Source organism: Myotis nattereri (assembly GCF_964212035.1).
Source record: "Myotis nattereri genome assembly, chromosome: 4".
NCBI classification, from domain to species: Eukaryota; Metazoa; Chordata; class Mammalia; order Chiroptera; family Vespertilionidae; genus Myotis; species Myotis nattereri.
Genome location: NC_138079.1, coordinates 50256798 through 50282512, shown reverse-complemented (window position 1 = coordinate 50282512; position 25715 = coordinate 50256798). Strand labels below are relative to the sequence as shown.

Genomic DNA, 25715 nt, shown 5'->3' with positions numbered 1-25715 from the left:
TTGAAATGTAAACTGTTTCGATTGATGGCTCCTTCTGGCCCTGGCAACTCTTTTTGGTAGCTGGTGCTCTTTCTGTAATACTTGTTAAAAATGTCTCTGTAGCAAAGATGTTGTTTTTTATGTGATTTTTTTTTTTTTTAAGTCAGCGCATGTGTGAGTACAGACAGGCTCTCATCTTGCACAGCGGAGACTGGCAGGTGAACACCTACTCCTGTTGTCCTTATTCATTTGCAATACTTCATAAGATTAGTCTCTTTGAAAGCTGTTTTCAGTCTAAACTGTCAATCCTTTTTGAATGTGGTCCTCCCTGGGGAGGACTCCTTAGAACTTGTGGGTAATGTTGTGGTCAGAGACTCCCTTTCTTATCCCAGAGATGCATCAAGACTCTGATAACCTGTCCCCAAACCTTCTACAACAAGGCTGCCTGAGGCAGCTTTAAAAGACCAAACACACATCTAAGTTATCAAATAGTTTAGATCAGTCTTTAAACTATATACACGACTTTTACCATCATCACTAACACTGTGTTGGAAATTCCATTTTTGGTCAATCATTTATGAAATGACTGCACATGTGATTTTTCATATTCTTGTAATATTCTTAAACTACATCCACATGGAAAGAATTTACATGGTATAATTGATCAATCTGATTTAGAAGTGAAATAGGTCAAACTGCACAAACCAGTGTGAAAAATACCCATTTTAGTCTAATGTTTTAGTTAAGTGTTGACTGCTATATTGATCTGAAGGTTTAATTATTTCCTTGTCATATGCTATATAGAATCAGGCTCATAAGTTACATATCCTTATTTGTTGGGGACTTATTTTTCTTTGACCATATTGGATACATTGTACTATTCTTCTCAGCTTTGCTGCTGTTGCTTTTCTGAAGGATTATACTCTCTTACATGCACCATGGAGAGGAAAGCCCTGTGACCCGTTTCTGAGCAGAGCCACTCTCTCCCCCAGTGCTTTGCACTCTGAGTTCTCCCACTTGCCAGACAGACTACCCACCAACAGCACATCCTGAGGCAGCCAGGCTGCAAATCAATAGAGATTTGACTTGCAAGTGTTAAGGCAGGCACTGATTAAATGTATGATCTCAAGGGCAAGAAGACATGCTAGCTGTAGTTTCTTCAGCTAAATGGCTGCTCATGTGCTCAGGGATTCTTCTTTCCCTCCATTCTCTCTGTCACACACACACACACACACACACACACCCATATATACACATACAAGGTTAGACTGGAATGATCCTTCTCTGTTATTTTTAGTTTTTAAAATTACAGGTGAACAAAAAACCATGTAAAGTGATCAAAAAAATCCCCAGACATATTTTTTTAGTAAAAGTTTTTTTTTATATTCAATATTATTTTGTATTAGTTTCAGGTGTACAGCATAGTGCTTAGACAATCATATACTTTACAAAGTGTTCCCCCTGATATTTCCAGTACCCACCTGGCTCATACATAGTTATTACAATATTATTGACTATATTCCTCATGCTGCACTTTACATTCCCATGACTATTTTGTAACTACTGATTTGTACTTTTTAATCCCTTTACCTTTTTCACTCAGTCCCCTAACCCCCTCTCCTCTAGCAACCATCAGTCTAAAACACATTTTTAAATAATTTACTGAAATACAGGTAAATTGATCCCTTCTAAATCCAATATGAAATATTTAATTTCCTTCTTATGGCACTAAAATTTTAGGTAACGATTGATTCTATTTCACCTCAACATTCAAGTACATATGTACTTGGTGCAGTATGATTCCTAAGCAGTATATATGAGTCCTGTGTCGAGGTTTCTGCCTTCAAGATGCTTGTAATCTAGTTTGAAAACAATATTAGAGAGAATATAAATAATATAAGTAAACAACAGTTGTAAACAATATAAAATTATTCTTTTGTATTAAAATGAAAAGTGCTAGATAGCATTTTGTGGAGAGTGGCTACAACGTTCGGACAGGTTCAAGCCTTGGACTGACTTGTGGCAAAGCCACATACAAGTTCCAGTTTAGAGGGCAAAGCCCTCCCAGCACAATTATAGCCTAAAGGCTATGGTTGTAAGCTTGACCTTATAGTCCAACCCTGCATTCCTAAGTAGCTAAGGGATGTGGGCTGCAGGAGGTGCAGCAAGTGCTGCCTAAACAAAGCTTGATAGAGTTCAGAGAATGGCAACAACAGGAAAGAAGCAGATTTGAAACTCGCAAGAACATTGTAAACATCTTGCCCTTGCCTTTTGTGATCTGACTATAAAATAAAGCTTCGGCTTACAGGCTGTGTCACTGTTTCCTCATCCAGGCACAGTGATCCACCTGCCCCCAACTGTATCCTCCTGTCTGTTTTCCTTACTCCTTCACTGCCCCTCCTCAGGTACACCCCTGGCTGTGCTGGACGTGGTTCAGTATTTACTTTTCAGAATAATGTTCTTGATTTATTACATATAATTCTTATATTCTTTGTTTTTTGGAATATTTATGGGGAAAAGCAAATCAAAAACTAAATGACAGAATGGTTTGCTTATTTTGTTTCTCTTTCCCCTACCCTCTTTTTATCTTTTCTTCCCCTTGTTCCTATTAGGGATCTCAGAGCTACATTGAAAACCCTTTCGCCATTGCTATGGCCAAAATCTGAGCCAAGTAGAAGCCCAACAAAGGGTGAGACCAAAGGGTGGAAGTTCTGGGATCATTGGTCTTTTCCAAAAAGAATACAGTTTTTAGTAAATTCCTACTCTTACAAAGCTTTATTTATAATGATGACTTTTATATTTATTTATTATTTTTCAAATTAAATTTATTGGAGTGACATTGGTCAACATGAACATTTGGATTTCGGGTGTGGGTTTCTATGTTACAAGATCTGTATATTGAACCATGTGACTACCACCCAAAGTCAAATCTTCTCCTGTCACCATATATAGGACTTCCTTCTCCCCCAAACCCCCTTCCCACACTGCTATTTGTGTTCATGAGTTTCAGTTTTATATCCCACATATGAGTGAAATCATATGGTTCTTGGCTTTTTGTGACTGACTTATTTCACTTAGCATAATGTTCTCAAGGTCCATCCATGTTGTTGCAAATGGTGCTATTTCATCTGTTCTTATGGCTGAGTGGTATTCCATTGTGTATATGTACCACATCTTCTTTATCCAGTCCTCTATCATAGGACACTTTGGTTTTTTTCCATGTCTTGGACACCGTGAATAATGCTGCAATGAACACAGGGGTGCATATATCTTTGCAAATACATGGTTTCGAATTTTTTGGTTATATACTGGGAGAGGAATTGCTGGGTCATGTGGTAGCTCTATTCTTAATTTTTTGAGGAATTTCCAGACTGCTTTCCATAGTGGCTGTACCAATCCTCATTCCCACCAGCAGTGAATGAGGGTTCCCTTTTCTCCACATCCTCTCCAACACTTGTTATTGCTTATCTTGTTGATAATGGCCACTCTATCAGGTGTGAGGCAATTCACTTTCACGGAGGCCTTAATATTCTCATTTGTAAAGTGAAAACAAATTTGTAAAAATGTATAAATAATTAGATAATATCTAAGAAACCATGTAAAGAAAAATAAATCTCTTTTCTATGTTTCCAAATGACAGTGTCATAGAGTTCTAATTTTGATTATTTTAGGGTCCTGGAGACTAATGCATAGTTAAAAAAAATTCTTAGAAGTATTTAAATTGAAATATATTTTGAGTTTGATTAAAAAGTAGTGGAAAGAAAATAATTAATTCAACCTGGTAAGATTTTTTATTTGAGGAATTGAAGATATAGTTAAGGAAAAACAATAAGAGAGAAAAGGAGGTGGGGGATATGTGGGGGGAAAAAGAGGGAATAAGAAATTTAAAAATCATTGTTATTATTATTATAAGAACTCTTAACATGGGAACTACCCACTTACCATAGTTTTCTGTGTACAATACAGTATTGTTAACTGCAGGCAATATGCTTTACACCAGGTCTCTAGAACTTATCTTGCATAACTGAAACTACATAGCAGTTGAACAACTCCCCATTTTCCCCTCCCCCAGCCCCTGGCAATCACCATTCCACTCTTTGCTTTTATTATTCATCTTTAAAAAGGAAGGAAATCCTGCCATATGTAACAATATGGATGAACCTGGAGAACATTATGCTAAGTGAGATAAGCCAGTCACAGAAAGACAAATACGGCATAATTCCGCTTATACAAGTATGTAAAACAGTCAAACTTGTAGAAGCAGAGACTGAGAAATGTTTTAGGGAGTGGAGGAGAGTGGAAGTGGAAAGAGAAATTGTGTATAAATCACTTTCTTAAGTACCTCAATGAATCTCTAGTATCATCTTTCCAGTTCTTTAGCTAGGTGTTCTTTCACTGAATTACCTTTGTGCTCCAGACACTGGGATGTAAAATGAAAGATTCTTGAACTCCAAAGGTACCGAATGAGTATGCGTCATCCCAGTGATGTGTATTCTATTAGGAGAGGGGCAAAGATATTTTAAAACTTGGAAGTGCACTGATAAGACAGAAATTATTGAAGTGAGGAAATGTGAGACTGTCATCTAGCTATTATTGAAGGTCACTTGAGAGAGCTTTTAAAATCATTAACAAGAAAGGGAAATTAAAATGCTGAGAATATTTTAAAACAATGTTGGGCTAATATAATGATAGAGCATTTGTGGGGCCTGGTCCAATTCATAGAGTAAATTCTGACACTCTCTTTTAAGACCTAGGAACAGTGTTACATGTGGACTAAAACCCTATAAGGGGATGCAGCTGATTCTAAATTTTTGGTTAGGTGACTAGCAGACTTCAAATTTGCAAGCCTGTAAAGCACAAGTCATATTCCTTGACCTTTTTGGTTCCCTGCTGGGCCCAATTTAAGGGTATGGTCTCTGCAGGCCAGGCATGTAGGAAGTGCTTGTCAAGTGACATATTTTGCTAAAATATGATAATTGGCTTAGTAGGGTTTGGTAGCTTAAAAATAATAAACAGTATTGAAAAGATGTCTATGTTTCTGCATATTCAAAAATAAAAAGAGCCTTCAGAGTTCTTATCTGGCACTATGAAAATACTTCCCCTTTTTCCTCCCACCCCCCAATTTAAATAAACTAATTAAGGAAGACTGTAACTATAAGGGAATGATTAACTCATTAATTTAATCATTGTCATACTTGTGAATACAGACTTGTAAGAGAGTTATGAGGTTAATGAATTCAAATGTATTGTCAAAACTGCCTATGGTTTTCAAAGAGAAGGATTGTACATTCTGTAGTTTATATGCTTAGCAGTTAGAACTCAGCTGTGATAAAGTTGAACATCAAAAGAAGTTACTGGAATTGTACAGAAAGTGGTAAGTAGGAAAACATAAGAATTTCTCTTTATCATTCTTGCCAACATCACTGATCACTGCTACCTTCAATACTAGTGCCACCAGTTCCATCGTAATTTCATATTTTTTTCACCTGGATAGCTGGGAATTGACTTGCTAGGGCATAAAACTGGATACACACGGGGATGTTTCATAGAATTCAGTCTTTGTTATGAATGTTTTATAGCAATTTTATGTCTAATATATGCTAAACATTTCTAAAATAGGAGTCCAGCCCAGGTCCCTCTGAGCACATTACATCCTTGTTATCCCTCATATGTAGCAGGCACTGAGCTAGGCACAGTGGACCCCGTGGTCAACAGAACAGACACAGCTCCTTTCCTAGCAGTGCTTACAACCTAGAGCAATACAATTGATAAATGATACAAATAAATATCTAATTATGAATTTTAATTAGTATTCATTAAAGTGTACTAGTAGATAATCAGTAAATGTTGGTTGATTGAATAAAAAAGTCTATACTAAGGAAACTTGGCTTATAAAATCTTGAGGATAACTTGACTTTCTTACAAGAAAACTATCTGCACCTAACCGTTTTTCACCTTGTCAAGGATATGAATATGGAATACTCTAGATTTCATAACTACCATTTGCTTTGCAGGGTTAGGAAACAAAAGTATAAGTATTCCTTAATTAAAATTGTTGGTATCACCTGGCAGAATTATAATACACCATATAATGATGAGTGATATAAAGAAGACTTCTGTGAAACACTTTTTGAGGTTCACAGAAAAGGATATTTCTACTAGATTGAAGGTTCCTTACCCCGAGTTCCCAAATACACAATTTCTGTACAGAGCTTATTATACTTTTCTGTGTGAATCAGCTGATACATGGATATTTAAAGGCTGTCTTTATTTTTCTTAAACTCTACATGCATAATTAATGATCATTAGCATACCCAATTAGATAAGACTACATTTAGAACAAAATTATTTCTTACCTAGATATTATTTGTAATAATCAATATAACTAAGTTTTGCTTATATTCACCAATAAAGCAGATTAGAGGCATTAACAAATAGCAAAACACTATTTTCCTGTAACTTCCACATATTTGTTTTAATTGTTCTCTATGAATGTATTCTGAGTACTGATTTTACTTGATGAAAAGTCACTTAAAACAATACTTCATATCAAAGATGGTTACTTTATAGAGTAGAATAAAACATTTCTACTAGAAATTCTGGAATTTCTAAGATAAAAATCAAGACTTTTGTGATCGGAGAAAAACTAGGTTATTCCAAAAGTTTTAATCACATTGCTCTTTGGAGAGAACTTTTTTTTCTTCTTCTTTTAGCAAAGCAAATAATTGGGCTATTTGAGTGTGAAAAGATAGTTCCCAGGATGTGGTCTGGAAGGTGAGGGAGGGCTCACTTGGTCTGCATGAGAAAATGTGTTTTCAAGGGCTTCATAGAGGGAGAGGGTAAAATGGGCAACTGATACGGGAGAAACCAGTAGTTGTAAGGCAGGAGTGCCTGAAGAGAAAATATGGCATGTGGGGGGAAAAATTGATGTGGTGGGGATAGCAAAAGCACTTAGGGAGGAGGGATGTCTGGAAAGCATTTTTAATTTTTTGTTTGGCGTGATGCTTTCATGTATTATTACCTTCTATCTTCAGATACATTACACTTGACCTGTAGTTAAAATCTACTTCATACACTGCTTTTAATTCATTAGTGCCTTTTATTATTGGTACTGAGGGAGAATTGATGGAAAAAATAGCCATGCAGTTGGCCCTCAGTATCCGCTGGTTCTGTGTCTGCAGACTCAACCAATCGCAGATGCTGAGGACTAACTATATGCAAGGTACTACACCATTTTATTAATTAATTAATTAATTAATTAATTTACTTATAATACTCACCTGAGGATTTTTTTCCCATTGATTTTTAGAGATAGTGGAAGGGAGAGATAGACAGAGAGAGACACGATGTGAGAAAGACGCATCGATTGGTTGCCTCCCGCATGCCCTTGACCAGGGCTGGGATCCTATCATCAAGGTACCTGCCCTTGACCTGAATCAAACCTGTGACCCTTCAGTTCTCAGACTGACACTCTATCCACTGAGCCAAACCAGCTATGGCTACACTATTTTATATAAGGGAGTTGAGCATTTTGAGATTTTGGTATCTATGGGGAATCCTAAAACCAATCTACCACAAAAACGAGGGACAACTGTGTTTCAAAATTGGGTCAGTTGGGTGAGCAGGAGAATAATAATGCAGCAGAGACCCTTGAGGATGCTTGGGGAGTGGGGTTGACACTGGATTTTCTATTCACTATATTGTGAAATGAGATTTTAAAAAAAAATAAATGTAGAGGAGATTGACCCAAGAAAGATGGAAGAGTTGAGGATACCCAGCCTATTAACATAGGCTTTCACTTCAAAAAACTGAAATCTTATGGTTGCAGTAAGCTATTCTGAATATGGTTCACTATATTTGTGTATGAAGTAGAGGAATTAGTTGACCCTCCTCTTCTGTTAATATTTTTTTTTGTATCATTTGAATATCAGAAGCACTGCTTATATTCTGTCAATATAATTCTTGAAAATTGGTCTCTAGAACTGAAAGTAATGCCTTGGATTTTTTTTTTTTAACAAAGACAAAGTACATTATCTTCCTATTTTAGACTTTCATATTTTAAAATAATATGAAAGCGTATTATTTCAAGATAGAATATCTAAGTATTGCACTTTATCATGGCATTATCTCTTCCATGGTTGCAGACTCACTGGCCAAATTGTAATCCCCCTTAGTTGATGGTTCTAACTAAAGTCCCCTAGTATAGAGGAAATACACTAAACTTGCAGTGAGAAGATCCTGCCTTGAATACTAGCTTTGCCAATCATAACTATATGAATACTAGGAATCTTAACAAATTCTGAGTCTGCATTTCCTTACCTACTAAATTTGAATAAACATCGGCTTTTCTATCTCCATTAAAAAATTATAGCGATTGTCAAATGTCATGATATGAAAACCCAAATACCCCATACAAATATAAAATGATTTAATTTTTTTATTAATATTCTTTAAAGGAAGGACAAAAGCACATTAGAGATGCTTTTGAAATCTCTTGTTTAAAAAATAACCAGTTGGGAGAAACAAAGATAATATTCTTTGCTAGTCAATGAAATCATTATTTTGCCTCTATAATTTTATAACTAACTCTGATTGAGTGAACCAGCCAAATGACTAATTTTTCTATTAGTTAATTCACATCTTCAATCAACTAACTTCTTAAGATAAATTGCATGTCCTTTTAAAAAACTGGTCACTGTGCTATACAATTTATTGCTTTAACAAAGTAGCTACTCAAAGTGGTAGGTATTTTTTATTTTCTATGGAGGGCCAATAATATTTATCCAAAAAAGAAAGAAAACCCCCCAAACCTCTATACCCAAGCAGTTCAATCTATTTTCTTGTGGAAAATATAAATTTCATAAATCATGCAAAAATGTAGGTTCATATTATGGTTAGTTAAGGAATGAGACACACTGAGGGAAAAGAGAAAAGGGAAGAGTATTAGGACAGAATCTTTCATTTTTGTATTTTGAATACCCATATTTCTTTGTTTTACTGTCTAAGATCTGGCTTTCCTTTCCAAAGTTTTGGTAAAACATCTTTGTCTTACCAAACAGCTATTGAAATCCATGACTGTTGTCTGGCCCCCAGTATTTCTCTCTTGGCCACTCTACTATTGTTACAACCCATGCCCCTGCCTCCCTCCGCAGCCCACCTAAAGGCCAAAATCTCCCCGGTGCTTGTGGTGGGAACATGGGATCCAGCATTTCCTTAAACCATCTCCCTCCTGGTGATTTAAGTCCTGTTGTTTCTGCAGAGGTCATGTTTCCTTCTTACATCCAACCTTAACTGCTGAAATAAACTACTTGGGATATACCTGCCCCTTTGGTGAGAATCTGAGCGAGATGTATGGAACATGGTATAGGGGCCTCAACCATATAACTAGAATTCTATTTTGGACATTTGCACAACTGGATGAGCTATCATTCAAGAAAGGGATGTTGGATAGGCAATTAATAAGGAAGCTTGCCAGGGGCTTAATGAAATGAGGTTCATGACTGGTTTCAGTTTATTGTTTGGTTCCTCCTCACCAGTCTAATTAAAGCACAGATTGGAGAACAAGAGGTAGGGTGTGGGGAATTGAACATTATCTGAATTAATTTTCATGCTGATAAGACAAATAGTTTTCTTACCTTCTCTGGGCTTTAAAGTCCGTAGTAATTTGGCATGCACAGAACAACTGCCTAAATGATGAGCCATTTTCTCAATAAAATAAAAGCTTCTAGAAAGCTCAGTGGATGGCTTTTCAACCTGGAGTGAACTTGAGATAATGCCATCAAATTGGAGGGCTTATCTGTGCCTTAGTTGGACCAAAACCCCAACGAATGCAAGGGCCAGCACAATGTCTACTTAGTGACTGTTGCCAACTACGTCACCCGGGCTTCTGGTATTGTAGCAAATTCCATTGGAAATAGGCCAGTTTCTTCTGTCTTGAGGGACTCTAGAATTTTATAGTGTATGTTTATATTTGTATAATCAGCACGTTTTCTAATTAGGTGGCAGTTAGCGTGTTTTACTAAGTATAGTTGAAATTATTGCCTTTAAAAACCAAATTAGACTGTAAAATATAACTTCCGAAATTGAGTGTAATAATAATATATTATATAGTGCTTACTATGTGTAAACACTGTTTTAATTGCTTAACCTATATTTGTTCATTTAATCTTCACAACTCTATGAGATTAATTTTCTCTTATTAACCTCAATTTACATATCAGGATATTAAGGCAAAAGGAGGTTAAGTGATTTGCCTAAATTACACAAAAACTCAAGGTTATACAAAAACGCCCCCCCCCCCCACTACCCCCTAGAAGATTCTGACATAAAATTCAAAAGAACTCTATGTAAGCTGATGTTTACTGGTGTTTGTTTTAGAAGAGACAAACAAGTCAGGAGATGGGTGCCTGATTTAGAGACTCATTGAGTTGAGATTTAGTGATCAGGACAGAAGACTGGAGACTCAGATGGCAGTGTAGAGGGCAGTATAGAAAGTGTAGGAGTGTCAGGAAATTCAAGATACAGGGAATATATCTTTAAAAATTTTATGGGCCTAATGAATAGATAAAGCAGTGAGTAAAGATGGAAAATGAAATTACTTGAGGAAAAACAAGAAAGGTTAATTTAGGGAACTTGTGTGGACAGAGCACATTCCTGATGCTGATGCATGCTTGAGATGTCTCTTCAGTTTTGAATCCCTTCTAGTCTCATTACAACCTTTTCATTCCTTAATGATTGATACTTGGCTTTAATCTCATCTTGTTACTCATAGTTCATACCTGATTTGCACAGATGTGAGTCTCAATCTTCACCTATGCATCTAACCTGTGTTTTGTCCTGAGGCCTGGGAGGACCTGTGGCACCAACAAAATTGGTCGAAGGAATGAATCTAAAACATGGCTTTATATTTCCACTTTCCTAGTATGGGCTCTCCAGCCAAATGATATTGCTTTATTGACATTCATAATTCTTTAAAATACTTTCTCCTCTTACCCTTTGAGACAGGATGGAGGGAGGGACCTGGAGAGTATTATGCTAAGCAAAATTAGTCAGTCAGAGAAAGAGAAGTATCACATGATCTCATATATGGAATGTAATGAACAAAATAAACTGATGAACAAAATAGATCCAGAGACATAGAAGCATGAAACAGACTGTCGAATCTCAAAGGGAGGGTGCGGGTAGGAGGGAAGAGATCAACCAAAAAACTTGTATGAATATATGCAGAAACAGTGGACACAGACAATAGGATGGTGAAGGCCTGTGGCAGGGGGTGGTGGTGGGCTAGAAGAGGCCAATGGGGAAAAAAGGGGACATAGGTAATACTTTCAACAATAAAGATTTAAAATAATAAAAATAAATAAAATAAAATACTTCCGTATCACCAATTTCTGAGCCTCTCATTGTTCTAGATTTACAACTTTGGAAAACAATGACTAGTTAATATAAAGTCTATTTTTCTCGGTTTCTTAGGACTCAGATCACAGCACCTTTACCTACTGTTAATGTTAGTATAACCAGTGTAATATACTTGAACTAAGAGTGGAGGTTTCCCTCAAAAAAAAACAGGGCTTGGTTACATTATTTCTAGAACTCCTCACAAAGGCAATAGCAGAAATTCTGAAATTCCTCTCACATTACCTCTTTGTATGTGAAAATCCCATGAAAACTCCATGAATTGCTCCATTCTCTCTGCCTCTACTTAGTACAATATCAATTTTAAGATAAGAAACTGGAATCTGGGAGAGTAAGGTGGAATGTGAGTAGGTAATTCTTTTATTTGCATGCCTGACTTACACATATGCTTAAGCAGTGTTGTAGTTTGAATAAGTAGTAGAAGCAATGCTATGTATTTGAGCTATTTTGAGATATTTAAAACATTGTGTCTCTTTCAACATTGGCTATGTTTTTTTTTTATTTTCTTCCCACTCTGAACATAAAACAGGTGCACCAGAAATAGTTGGCACAAAGTGAAAAAGTTTTTGCATTGAAGACTGATCATTTCTGTAGTTCCCTTTATCTTAGTCATCAGTGTTGATTCAGAGATATTAAGTATAGTAATAACTTGAAGCCAAATTAGTCAAGATTTGGCCAGCACTAACCAGGGTTTACTTTAACTGTGGGAGGAACTTGCAAAAGGCAATATTGATTATATCTGGGATATGCCAATTATAATGTGACATTCTGATTTCTGCTTTTTGTTTAACTTAGAAACAGATTCTGCTTTGCTCTGTTTGTGAAAGACAACTGGATGAGTGAAGATTACTACTTGCAATAAGACTAGGAATTTATTTGAAATTAAAGACAGAGAAAACAGTATCTACTTTTTGCTCATAAAGAGAGAAAACCAGGGGTGACACGAGATGAAATTTAAAACATTTAATTATGTACTTGGAAGGTCTTAAATGTGATTTATAGAGTGATGAAAAAAAGTAAAGAAATTATGTCACTATGAAAAAATAATTGGCTACTGAAAGGATACAGGGTATGTTGATATATGTAAAATGTATATTTTTTTTGAGAAATAAGTCACCACTCTGTGATCAATACAATCCATAACCCAGAGACTATATTCTGAGGCAATTGCACTTTAAAACGGGACTCTTTCTCTCTTCACTTTGGCTGAGGCATGAAGATGTTGGGGGCTATACTGAAGAATGAATTAGGAAAGTGACCCCTTAACCAAGAACCAGAGAGATGACTGAAATCCAGGTTGAAGAACAAGAAAGCAGGATTTGGTGAGGAAAGTTTTTAGAGAGGCCTCTAAATGCTGTGGGTATCACCCTCCTCAACTCAGTGATTGGAATCTTGTGAACAGTTCAACTTAGAGAACTAGATGTGTGTTCCTTATAACTCGGAACAGAGTGGACCAATATCTGATCCACACTTGAGTAAAGTCAAACCATTCTTTAAAGGAAAAGAATTGCATCTGGAACGTTTCTGTATGTCCCTCAGTTGGGGGCCAAAGCAGTATGAATTGTAGCCATGTAGAAAATTCAGTAGAAACATTAGCCTGAAGTCTTTTAAACATGGGACTCGGCAAAAGAAGAAAGTATATCAGGGTGGAGGGACCAGAGTAAGAGGCTGAGGTGTATGTCACTGCGGTTAGAAGCCACAGAAAGATTATGGGCAGCCAGCCAGAGGTAAGGCACGCCTTGGACAAGGGAATTGCATTTGCAGATGCCCAGCATGAAATCTCCGAAGAAGCTGTAAAAGCACCCATGAGAGAATGAGTCTTCCAGGCTGAAGGACATAGTCCCTTCTCATGACAATCAAGTAAGAACTTCCTGTCTCTGTCACCTCTTCTGCATCCCACCACACATTTGATCCTGGAAGGTCAAGAAACAGCAGCTATTAAGAAAGAGAGAAAGAGAAAAACGTGAGGGAAGGAGAGAAGAAACAGACCGTATTTCATTCCTGAAGATAGGCGTCCCGTCTGCGGCCAGCCTTAGTTGAAGAGCAGCGGGGAGAGTCTTGCTTATGGATGGAGTTTAAAGGGTTAATTAATATATTGGGTTAAATATTATAATTTCTGAATGATGGAGTAAGATGACCATAGGAATTTCTATTACAAACAAGAGACTAGAAAATCATGGGACCTGCCTGCCTTTAATAAGATGACAGGGTAAAACTTCTTGGCGATCATGTTTAAAGGGACAGAGGAAGATTGAAATCGTAGAGATAACTTTTGATTATGTGCTACAAGTATTTTTTTTTCAAAGTACTGGATCTAGAGGAAAAGGCATAGGTTCCTTCTTGAAGGAGATAGGCCTTTGAACTGAAAGATCATGAGCTTTAGGACTTGTTTTGTATTAAAATCTCCGACCTGCCATTAATAAGGTATAACTTAGAACAATTTACTTAACTTCTCCGAACCTCATCTGTAAAATGGACCTAATAATACTTAGCCCTGAGGGTTTGTGAAGATCCAGATTTATGTTGAAGAAATATTATTTTTTTCACCACCTTTTTACTCCCTTCCTGATAAAATCTGAATCTGTTATTTTTAAAAATATATTTTATGAAAGATGTGTTGTAGATGTAGGATATACAAAAATACTCCCACAGTACTGTTTATGGGTATATAATTTTCTTTAAAAAACAGGTTGTAAATGTCTTGAATGTGGGGACACCACAGTACTTGAATGTTATGTCATAATCCTATCAAATCCAGTTTAAATCTGATTTTATCCATACAGCTGAACTTAACCAACTCACACCACAACTATCTTTAATAATCCATGTCAGTGATCTCTTAGATCCTCTGTGGTGGAGCAGAGGACTTGCATAGGTTTGGGAATCCCATTGTAGGTGAAGGAAAGAAGCCAATTCATGCAAGATTCTTATGAACTACACACTTTTCCTTGGTACATATACCATAATCAAGATGAAGACTTGAACATCATAAAACACAATCGTCAGTGAGGACTATCCTCTAAGAGATCACTGACATGGATTATTAAAGATAGTTGTGGTGTGAGTTGGTTAAGTTCAGCTGTATGGATAAAATCAGATTTAAACTGGATTTGATAGGATTATGACATAACATTCAAGTACTGTAGTTCCCACCTATCCTTGGTGTCAATTACCAGCTGTCCACCTTGGTCTGAAAATATGAGATTTCCCCAACCATTGACATCTTCTGCTTCTGACATCTAATCATTGACATCATCATGGCTCAGTGATCTAAGACAGTGATTTTCAAAACTTTTCATCTCATGGCACACATAAACTAATTACTAAAATTCTGCAGCACATCAAAAATATATATTTTTTGCTGATCTGACAAAAAATAGGTATACTTTTGATTCATTCACACTGGATGGCTATTGTTGTTTTGGCTGTTATCATCTTTTTAAAATTTGACAATATAAAGGAAAAGATGTCAATTCCCCTGATTAAATAGTCAGGTATTGCATGTTTTAAAAAATTACTGTGGCACACCAGTGTGCCGTGTCACACTGGTTGAAAATCGCTGATCGAGGATCACTTGAAGCAAATGATCCTCATTCTGACCTATCGCCAGAAGGTTGTAGTAACTTGATGATGTGTCAAAATGTGTATGTCATTCACCTTACATCATCTCATCACGGAGACATTTTATCATCTCACATGACAAAGAAGGGTGAGTATACTACATATTTTGAAAGAGACAGATACCACATCCACATAACTTTTGTTTTACAGTATATTGTTATACTTGTCCTATTTTATTATTAGTTATTGTTAATCTCATACTGTGCCTAACTTATAAATATTATAAATGAATATTTCTAGGTATAAAGAAAAATAGCTCGAGCAAAAGTGGAAATGGGCAAAGCATAACTAGGGTACAATGAACTGATATCTGTGGTGGAGCAGAGGACTTGCATAGGTTTGGGAATCCCATTGTAGGTGAAGGAAAGAAGCCAATTCATGCAAGATTCTTATGAACTACACACTTTTCCTTGGTACATATACCATAATCAAGATGAAGACTTTAAAAATATATATATTTTTGTTGACTTCAGAGAGAGGAAGGGAGAAGGAGACAGATAGAAACATCAGTGATGAGAGAGAATCATCAATCAGCTGCCCCATGCATGCCCCCTATTGGGCATTGAGCCTACAACCCGGGCATGTGCCCTGATCAAGAATCGAACTGTGCCAAGAGACATATGAAAACATGCCCAAAGTCACTAATCATCCGAGAGATGCAAATCAAAACAACAATGAGGTATCATCTCACACCTGTCTGAATGGCTAAAATCAACAAATCAACAAACGACAAGAGCTGGAGAGGATGCGGAGAAAAGGGAACACTCATGCACTGCTGTTGGGAATGCAGACTGGTGCAGCCACTATGGAAGACAGTATAGAGTTTCCTCAAAAAGTTAAAAATGGAACTCCCATTTGACCCTGTGATTCCACTTCTAGGAATATATCCCAAGAAACCAGAAACACCAATCAGAAAGGATATATGCACCCCTATGTTCATAGCAGCACAATTCACCATAGCTAAGATCTGGAAACAGCCTAAGTGCCCATCAGCAGATGAATGGATTAGAAAACTGTGGTACATCTACAGTACAATGGAATACTATGCTGCTGTAAAAAAGAAGGAATTCTTACCATTTGCAACAGCATGGATGATATGGAGAGCCTTATGCTAAGTGAAATATGCCAGTCAATGAAAAAAAAAATACCACATGATCTCACTCATTTATGGATAGTAAAGACCATTATAAACTGATGAACAAAAATAGATACAGAGGCAGAGTAGCATCAAACAGACTGTCAAACTACAGCTGGAAGGCTGGGAAGGGTTGGGGAGCGGAAGGGGGTTGGGTAAGAGATCAACCTAAGGACTTGTATGCTTGCATATAAGCATAAACAATGGACATAAGACACTGGGGATAGGGGAGGCTGGGGGAATGTCAAGGGGGGGAGGGGAAAGGAGACATATGTAATACTCTTTGTAATACTTTAAGCAATAAAACAAAATTAAAAAAAAAAGAATCGAACCGTGACCTCCTGGTTCATAGGTCAGTGTTCAACCACTGAGCCACACCAGCCAGGCAAGGTGAAGACAAAGTTTTGGTGTGGAAAAAGGCATTGCTTGAAAAAATTAATCATTTGTTTTATAAAATAGGTTAACTGGGGAAGAGACTAGAAACAGTGAGACCATTTACAGGTTATTGTAATAGCTAAATCATGAAGATGCTAAACTTGGAAGGTAAAAACTGTGAGACTGGAAAGAAAGGGATGAAATAAAATGAGTACAGAATTGACAGGATTAAAAAAAATTGCATTTACAAACATTACACATTGAAAAGTCTCTAGACCAGCTGTATTCAATGAATTTTCTGTGCTGTTGGGAAGTGTTCTTTACACTGTATAATATACTAGCCATTTAGCCACACGTGATACATGGCTAGTGAGCCTGAGGAATTTAAAAATTTATTTGATGTTAATTATTTTAAATTTAAATAGTTCCATGTGGTTAATGGTTACATTATGAGACAGTGCAGCATCTCTTCCACAATGAATTGCAACATCAGCACCTAGTTGATAATTGGATATTTTGAGCACTGTGCATTGGCAGCATGGCTCCTAGTCAGTGATTTGAGTTTGGCACTGTTGCTCACTTTGGCAATTAGTGCAAGGATTTGAATATTTTATTACATTTTTTCTCTGACTGCTTTATGGAAATGGAAAAGTAAAAATGCTATTACTAGTCTTAATAAACGTGGGTTTCATAAATTAGGTACAATTAAGGCATAACTGGAAATCATTAAATGTCCTGAAAGTGGTAAAACTTCTGTCTCAACTTAACCTGTGAAGTCAGTTGTGGAGAAAATATAGATAAAGACCATATATAAGAATGAGAATATATTGCAAAGTGTAATTCTGGACTTTAATAATAATTATTTAATAATGATAATAATAATTTTACAATCTCTCTATATAAAAGCCCAAGTGCCTGGCCGACTGGTTAACCAGCCAATAGCTATGACGTGCACTGACCACCAGGGGGCAGATGCTCAACACAGGAGCTGCTGAGCTGCAGTTATTTGGCAGCGGCGGTCGTGGGTAATGCACCCAGAACCAGAGAGGAGGGAGCCCGATTCTGGGGTGCGTCACCTGAGAACCACCCTCTCGCAATCTGGGACCCCTCAGGGGATGTTGGAGAGTTGGTTTTGGTCCAATCCCTGCAGGCTAGGCTGAGGGACCCCACGGGTGCACGAATCTGTGCCCTGGGCCTCTAGTAATAATAATAATTATTATCACTGTGATCATCATTATTATTTATCAACAACTCTTATAGATATGATGACATGGAACATTATCATACTTTTTTTCACATCCCATTTCTCTTTATAATTTCAACAATGTATTGTATATGAATGCAGGCATTTCTTCTATATGTTGCTTCTCACAGTATTGAAAGTTAATACTATCTTCATTTTGTTAATGAAGAAAATGTGATTTCTTTTTACAGTTACACATCTAGTATATCACAGAATTAGAATTTGAATAAATCTAGCTAATTCCCAAATTTCCATTTTTGGAAGTAGATAAACATGGGACAAAAAAAATCCTCAAACTATAACATGCAGTTGTCCACGTTTTAACATTTTAATTTTGGTTTTATAGATCAGGTTTATTCTCTCACCAGATTTGTATGGTTAGAGATTTGATTAATTACACAAGCACAATGTATTATCATATTACTACTAGTAAACTAGAGGCCTGATGCACGAAACAGTAGGCCTTCCTTCCCCTGGCTGCCGGCACCAGCTTCCCTCCAGCACCCGGGACTCGGGCAGCTTCTCTCCAGCTGCCGGCAGGTACCTGGGACCCGGGCGGCTTCCCTCTGGCCACAGGCAGGCACCCAGGACCTTGGTGGCTTTGCTCTAGCCCCGGCTTCGTCCAGAAAGATGTCTGGAATGACATAGGATCTAATTAGCATATTATCCCTTTATTATTATAGATAACATTTAGTGTTTATTAATGAAGTGAAAATTAATTTCTTGATACAACAAATATAAACATGTAATGTAATAGAAAGATATCATCTATAAGAAAGTCTACACTTGACAGTGAGAATTACTGTTCCCTACTTTTTTCCTGAGACTAAAATAATCCTGCTCTTTAAGTTCATGAAAGGAAGTACAAGAATGATTGTTCTTTGGTTCTAGTTCCAAGTTGCCACAAAACTGCTTGTAAACCCTTCCCAAACAATAAGCAGGGATCTTGCGTTGGTTACTCATACTTCTGAAAGTCAGCCAATACCTACACTCCATGCTCCTGCCAAACCCAATTCAAGATCAGGATTTTGCTTTGTTCAAGAAACTTGTGCCCTTTTTTTGCTTTGTATGAAAGACTGTGTTTTGCGCTTTCCTAGCCTGCAATAAATTCATCTCTGTTTTAAATATAGTTGAGTGGTGATCTTTTCCCTCGATATCTTTTTCCTGTTTTATTAGGTGGGTGATACCCATCTACTATCTATAACTAGATATTTCTTTGGGGACTAATGACCAAGAGGTTATCTGAAAACCTGCTAAAAATGTCTGGAGATGCTTCAAAGGACATATTGAAAGATGTATGGAGTGACTGATTACAACTAAATCTTACAAAATTATAAATATTACATGTCTGCCCTTCCTCTGTCTCCTCTGTCTCTTAAGGTTCCTCCAATGCTCACGGAGAATGGGTGAACTTACCTGGTACATAAGATCCAAGAGAATTGTGAGTCTTTTCCTGACCTCAAAAAAGAATGTGTTAAAAATATGATTTCTTTTATTATATAAAATCCACTATTGATTTAACACTCAATTTCAGAGGGTCATATAATTGATCTCTTGTAACTTATGATGCAGAATATTCTTCTGCCATTGTAATTCCTAATGAGGGATTCTGGGATATCATTCTAGCCCTTTCCCCTACAGCACTGCCGCTGTTGGATGGCAGTGCTCAGTCATGAACAGTGGTCTGTTCTCACAGGCTGTAGAATTCCTGGGCCTGCAGAACTAGGACTAGCAATCTGACAATATCTGGCACATTATAATACCACAAAATATGCCCAAATCAAAATCACCGGTTAAAATTTGTCTTAAGAGTAAGGGAATAAAATTGCTAATAGGATTCCTATAAGGGACCAGAAAGGGACAAGTGACATATAAGGGTAGAATCCTGGTTGGGGAAACTCCTTCAATCGTGTCTCCCCCTGAAATGGAATCTCAATATATTTCATCATTTGTGAGTAGGTAATGATTACTTCAATAGGAACAAGTTTTATCACATACATAACAAGAGATAGGTAAAATAAGCTGGATATTCATATGGTGTGCTGAAGTCCTCAGGCATTGACTCACCAGAGCCAATTTTTATATTTTTAGGAATTTTCATAGCTGACTAATATTGCATTGGTAGCTTGAACTCTGCCATGGTGGGAGTAATTTTACCAGGAACATTGTCTGAAGATTTTGACACCAATTTATCTCTAGGAGCCACACGGACCTCATAATGGAAAGACAATATTCTTATTTCTTTGTGGAAAAGAAATAACAGTGGACAGGGATGTTTCCTGACTAAATTGAAATGGAGTTATTTACAAATTCTAAAATGAGGTTGATCTAGTTTGCTTTTTCTTTCCTTTTTGTGACTACATGGAGAAACTATAGATGCATTGGTACCAGAGGTAAAGGTCTGTTGTCCGTAGTGGCTACACCATTTTACATTCCAATTGACAGTGTGCAGGGCTTAAATTACTTCCACAGCCTCTTCAACATTGGTTGTTATTTATTATTTATTTATGAGAACCGTCCTTCTAGCAGGTATGAGGTGATATATCATTGTGATTTTGATTTGCATTTCTCTGACGATTAGTGATGTTGAGCACCTTTTCATATGCCTGTTGGCCATTTGTATGTCTTCTTTTAAAAATATCTGCTTAGGTCTTTAGCAGTTTTTAATCAGGTGTTTTTTTTTTGTTTGTTTTTTTTTTTTTGGTTATTTACTCTTTATCAGATATATGGTTTGCAAATATTTTTTCCCCCACTCAATAAATTGTCTTTTTTCCTTTCTTGATTATTTCTTTTTCTCTGCAGAAAGCTTTTTAGCTTGGTGCAGTCCCCCACAATTAAAAATAGAACTACCATATGATTCAGCAAGTCCACTTCTGGGTATATATCCAAAATAATTGGAATTAGTATCTCAAAGAGGTATCTACACTTCTAGCTCTTTGCAGCTTTATGCACAATAGCTATGATAAGGAAACTATCCAAATTTCCATTGACAGATTAATGGATAAAAAATGTAGTATATACACATAATAAAATATTATTCAGTCTTAAAAAAGGAAGGAGACCCTACCATTTGTGACAATATGGATGGACCTTGAAGAAATTATGCTAAGTAAAATAAGTCAGTCACAGAAGGACAAATGCTATGTGATTTCACTTATCTGAGGAATCGATATAGAAGAAATTATGCTAAGTAAAGTAAGTCAGTCACAGAAGGACAAATGCTATGTGATTTGACTTATCTGAGGGATCTAATAGTCAAATATATAGAAGCTGAGAGTAGAATGGTGATTGCCAGGGGAATGGAAAATAGGAAATTCATGTTTAATGGATATAAAGTTCACATTATCCAAGATAGTAAGTACTAGAAATCTGCTGTTCAACATGGTTCTTATAGTTAACTAAAAATTTGCACTTAAAAATTTGTTAAGAGGATAGCTCTCATGTTATGTGTTCTCATCACAAAGAACAAACACCCCCCTGCTCCCCCAAAAACCCCCCACTAAAGAGACACAAGGAAAGTTTTGGCAGTCATGGATAGGTTTATTACCTTAATTGTAGTGATAGTATAATGTGTGTAAAAATATGTCTAAAATACATCAATTATGTTTAGCTTTTTTGTACATCATATATATATATATATATATATATATGTCATTAATTTTTCACTCACTAATGCTGTGAAAAAAAAGTTAAAGTCTAATGACTACATCTTGATCATAGAATCTTGGTAACTTACAAAAATGAGATCCTGGGTCTCTGAGCAAATACTACCTCAAGTAATGGCAAAAAAAACCCAACAGATTTTCAGCGGAGGTGATCTCTTCTTTTGGCAGGCTAATCTCCTACAAAGGGTTTTCTAGGGCTGTACCAGCATCGTTATCATAAGTAAGCATGTAATGATTGCCTTCTCTGTGTCCTGTGTGATCTCTGGCAACTTTGTAGCTGGATTTAGTCCAGCTAAACAGCAATGAATGAGAAAAATATGTTCCTTAGTACTCTGTGGAAGTGGGTTAATGACATTTGTGGTGGGGCTGGCAGTATATGGAAGGGATTGGCCACACTTTTGAAGATTCATCTCTACAGAAGCATAGTTGGTTGCTGATGGATGTTAAATGACCATTTGGATGAATGGGGTTATATTTTTAAGGCTCTTTACATTTCCATTTTATTTTTTTGCTATACTCCAAGAAATTATTTGAAGTTAGATCTAATTTCCCCTTTTAGTTTTTCTTATTAATATATTACATTATTTCCATCTCTGGCTGCACAGTAGAAACACCCAAGTGATTAAAAAAAAAAAATCCTGATGCCTGACCCTTATCCTAGAATGATTAGATTTGAGAGCAATTGAGAACCACTGCTTTGGAATATAAATTTTAAAATTATCCAGATTTTATGTTTTCTGTAATAGAAATTTATAATAGTTTCAAGAAAACGTTAATTTTGTTTCATCATTAAGGAATTAATTAATCTCTAAATCAGTGGTTCTCAACCTTCCTAATGCTGTGACCCTTTAATACAGTTCCTCATGTTGTGGTGACCCCCAACCATAATATTATTTTCGTTGCTACTTCATAACTGTAATTTTGCTATTGTTAATGAATCGTAATGTAAATATCGGATATGCAGGATGTATTTTCATTGTTACAAATTGAACATAATTAAAGCATAGTGATTAATAACAAAAACAATATGTAATTATATATGTGTTTTCCGATGGTTTTAGGCGACCCCTGTGAAAGGGTCATTCGACCCCCAAAGGGGTCGCGACCCACAGGTTGAGAACCGCTGCTCTAAATGATTGTCTAGCTATCACATTTTCATATAGTTCTCTTACTTTCTTTGTGAGTGCACGAAATATTTTTGATCAGATGACACCTACTAGAGAAGTTGCTCTTTTGTCCAGGACATCAGTTTTATAAGCTGTAAATCTGATAAGCCAGTTGTATGTGCTTTGTTTTCCTTGATATAAAAAATAACCTATTGAGGCATCAGCATATCTGAGGGAAAACATGCTTTTAATATTTAGGTGGTTATTCATTTTGAATAAAAAGCTATCAAACTTGACATGTGTCTTTTTAAAAAAAGAAATGAATCCTTGCCCTAACTTGTTTGGCTCAGTGGATAGAGCGTCAGCCTGCAGACTGAAGGGTCCCCAGTTCCATTCCGGTCAAGGGCATGTACCTTGGTTGCAGGCACCTCTCCAGTAGGGGGTGTGTAGGAGGCAGCTGATCGATGTTGATGTTTCTAACTCTCTATCCCTCTCCCTTCCTCTCTGTAAAAAATCAATAAAATATATTTTTTAAAAAATGAATCCTTGTGAGAAACGAATCTGATTTTGAGAAGAAAGCCAACTAGGCAGGGAGCCTTAAGGAGTTTTCCTCACTGTTATTTATCACAGCAAAGGACCTATGACTCTCATCTGTTGACCTCATAAGAGATACAGCTCTTGGTAAACATGGTTACATTGTTTTTTGGTTTTGTTCTGCAGCAGTTTGTTGATTTAAAAAAATCCTCAAGACATGAAGTCAAATGAATGCCATGTTCTGGTGACTGGTATCTACCAAACTGGAGGCAAATTCACATGAGAAAAGTGCTCGACAAAAATATTTCATCTAAGATATTTTCCAGCTGAGTTGCCTCGCATTCTGTTCCCACCACATTCTCTGAATTGCACGGTGGAAAAGCTGAGACTTTTAACTTATGCTCTGCAAAGTACTGGGAACTTAGGCACAGAAAACCAGGTCATTTTTTTTTATTGCTGTCGTTCTGCAAGGGTTTAATTCTTTTTTATATTGCTTATGTAAGAGAAGGACAAAGTTAGGAATGGTTTACTTTCTTCCAGAACTGTCAACTACCTCAGTCATATTCCCATGCTTGTTGTTATTGAAAAATTATATAGATCAAATGATCATTGCCTTTGTAGCCCTAATTTGTATTATACATGCTGCAAGTATAACAATATAGGATGCCTAATATTGTATGTAAGAAAATGTTTATTAATAGCATATGTGCCAATCAATAGAGACCAACGTATTTTAGTGAGAGCACATTGCCTAAATTTGGGCTGTTATCAAATAGTGATTATTTCATGCCAAGAATGTGTTTGGGTCTCTGTAGTAAACAAAGTTTCTTCCTTAAGTGCTCATTCAAAATTACATATTATTCAGCAGGACTATCCAGGCATAAAGTGAGCATATTACCTGATTCTTCTTTATATTCTGTCTTCCTTTCTAAGTTAGATCACAAACCATTTGGAAAAAATCATGCTTAATCCTATAAACACTTATAGAATAGTAAGTGAAATAGATCCTTACTTATTTATTGGAGAATTTCATTAGGAGATACAAAACCACTTTACTAGAGATTATAGATTATATTGAGGAAATCTGGAGAGTTTGGAAAATAGAAGAGTAGTAGTTCATTCATACAATATTTATTAACCATCAGTTTTATGAAAGGCACCTCTCTCTCTCTGTCTCTCTTTCCTCCTAAGGAACTCAGAATCTAGTTGAGTGAATGATATGGATACCAGTAACTATAAGTAAGATAGACAGTGAAAAGTGCCAGACTAAGATTTATATTTACTCTTGGTTCTACTCTTAGCTAATTATGTGCCCATAGGCAGAACATGTAGCCTTTCTGGAATTTAGTTTCCACATTTGTAAAATGAGAGTATGAACTACTTTGTGTCCAAGATCCTTTCTAGCCCTTAAATAAACATTAGGAAAAGGGGGCATATTTATATTTGTACATTTTAATCCACTGAAAACATAGTCATTCTTTAGTAAGACATTTTCATAAAAAAACTGATAAAAATTGAGTGCATCAATAATTGTTAGAGGAGGCTGACATGCGAATCAGCTTATATGACTAATCAAGAGAAAATTTCTGCCGGGGTTCTCTTCATTTTCTCTCCTGAAATGACCTTTCCCTGTACTTTCTTCTGGCTATTTCCTCATCTCTCAGGTCTCTCTACAAACATCACCTCTTCTGAGAAGCCTTGCACGACTAACCTATGCATAAAAATCTCCCCACCCACATCTCTATCCCACAGCTTGCTTATTTTTTCTCATAACTCTTATTACTACCTACCATTGCAGCATATGTATTGGCTTATATTGTTACTTATCTGCTTCTCCCACTAGGATATGAGCTCTATTATGAGATAAATTTGTTTATGTAATTTCATTGGTGTTACACTAGCATCTAGGATAGTGTCTGGTACATTGAAGGCAATTTATCAATATTTATTGACAAAAAGTAAGCTTTCTTATAATGACACCAATTGTGAACAATAGCCTTTTGTCTTTTTCTATAATATCTATTTGCTCTTAGAAGTATTGCAGTAATTTTTACTAGCCTTTGTAGATGAGATCTTTCCCTCCCTCCCTACCTCCCTCCCTCCCTCTCTCCCTCCCTCCCTCCCACCTTCCCTCCCGTCCCCTCCCTCCCCCCCTCCCTTCCTTCCTTCCTTCCTTCCTTCCTTCCTTCCTTCCTTCCTTCCTTCCTTCCTTCCTTCCTTCCCTTTCTTTTGAAATGTGGAAAGAAACTTCAAGTTAAATAGTAAAGAATGTCAAGCCTTTAGTCACTTTTTGCCTAAATATCAAACTAGAAACCTCATGAGGTTTCTGTTATTTCCAAGCTTCATCAAAACAGATGTAAGAAACAATTCTTGCAAATTGTTTTTCGTCCTAATTTTTAGGAAAACCTGAATGTATATGGAGACTAAATATGCATATTTATTTTTAATATTAAAATTAACTTTTTGAATTTTGTAGATTATCTGTGTCTGCTCAGGTCAGAACAACAGATTGCACTTTTATTTTTGATTAATTCAAAATAGTGTCAGTGTAGTGAAAGCGAACAGTAGCTAAATTTGGTTCCCATCATGAATCATTAGAATACTTAGACAGTCACATTGTCACCGGCTACAAAGTCGATGGG

At 36.4% G+C, this 25715-nt stretch overlaps 1 protein-coding gene across 4 annotated transcripts in view; it reads left to right on the top strand.

Moving 5' to 3' along the window:
* CETN3 (centrin 3) overlaps positions 1–25715 on the top strand; it is a 606464-nt gene that overhangs the window by 123231 nt on the left and 457518 nt on the right. Inside the window, exon 7 of one of the 4 annotated variants that reach the window (XR_013995870.1) lies at positions 19149–19209. The exons of the other annotated variants lie outside the window; for them this stretch is intronic. The gene's annotated coding sequence lies outside the window, so the exon portion shown is untranslated. The remainder of the gene's footprint in view (positions 1–19148; positions 19210–25715) is intronic. 4 annotated transcript variants of the gene reach the window in all.